The sequence below is a fragment of the Oratosquilla oratoria genome, chromosome 2, assembly GCF_046742065.1.
Source record: "Oratosquilla oratoria isolate Oo_2021 chromosome 2, ASM4674206v1, whole genome shotgun sequence".
NCBI classification, from domain to species: Eukaryota; Metazoa; Arthropoda; class Malacostraca; order Stomatopoda; family Squillidae; genus Oratosquilla; species Oratosquilla oratoria.
The window spans coordinates 42152483-42153942 of record NC_134778.1 but is presented as its reverse complement, the minus strand read 5'-3'; positions in this window follow the sequence as shown (position 1 = coordinate 42153942).

Genomic DNA, 1460 nt, shown 5'->3' with positions numbered 1-1460 from the left:
CATATGGACGGGCACAGTGCGGGTGTTAGTTAAACCCTTAAAAGAATTGGATGGCCGAAGAGAGCGCAGAAATTGGAATACTGAGCTTGTAATGTATTCATATTAAAACAATGCTTAATTATAAGATTCATTTTTTATACCTACATGTTTTGGTTCATGGCGCTATACGCATTTTGCTTTGATTTTGTAAATGTTTTCGTGTGCATTGGGTGCCATGATGTAATCAAACGCAGTTTCATATACGGTGTTGTAGCAAGCATGTTTTTGGTCTATCCTTATTTTAAGGATATTAATAATGAAACTGATTAAAACGCACAGAAAAACAATGGCGGCGAGCATCACAAAGGGTTTTTGAATGTTTTTTTCTGGTGGTTTAGACCAGAAAACAGTGGTAAACGCACCTAGTGTGGTACCATTGCCACCTTCGATTGCGTGCGTCATAACGCCTTGTGTAGACTAGGGCCTAGTCTAAACACAAGGCGTTATGACCCTCCTTAAACAGGTCATCTTTTATGGGCTGCTGTTTACCTGCACCGGGTCGGGGGTTAGGGTTGAAGAGTGGGGGCGGGAGGGGTTAGTGCCATGCACTGCTCTCTCGCTCGCTCGCTCTCTCCTCCTCCTCTTCCTCCTCCTTCTTCTTCTTCTTCCCCTACTTCTCCCTTCTCGCCCTCTCCCATCTCCCTTCCTCATGCTCCGTTCTCTTCTACCCTCTCACTCTCTTCCTTTTAACCTCCCATTCCCTCCCCTCGTTGTTGTTGTTGTTGTTGTTGTTGTCTATGTTGTTGTCGTTGTCATTGTTGTTGTTGTCATTCTTGTCCTTGTCGTTGTTGTCCATGTTATCGCTGTTACCTGTTTTCGTTGTTGTCATTGCTATCGTTGTCGTTAATGTCATTGTGGTCGCTGTCATTGTTGCCGTTGTTGTCACTGTCGTTGTTGTCGTTTTTGTAATTTTCGTTGTTTTTGTTACTGTTGTCATTGTCGTTGTTATTGTTGTCGTTGTTATCATTGTCTTTGTTGTCCTTGTCGTTGTTGCCATTGTTGCTGTTGTTGTCATTCATAGTCGTTGTTGCCATTGTTGTTGTTGTCGTTGTTACTGCTGTTATTGTCATTGTTGTTGTTGTCACACACACACAAAAAAAAAAAAAAAAAAAAAAAAAAAAAAAAAATTGAGGGCCCTCGCCTACAGACGGGCACGCAGTTCTCCCTTCCCAGTTCTTTGATCCATTGGAGCTAATGACCCTTTCTCTCCTATTCTGTCCCATATCAAAAGGTCTCCTCTCAGTCTTAACTTCTCCTTTTGATCGTCTGTGCAATGCTCTCAAATCACCTCTTTTTCTTCTTTCTTCCTTTGATGAAAGGCCCAGTGCTTTCAGTCTCCTTTAATCGATTAAGTCTATAATATGAACAAATTAAAACTACTTATTGAGAATGTGAAATATGTTAAGTTGTTATGCTATACA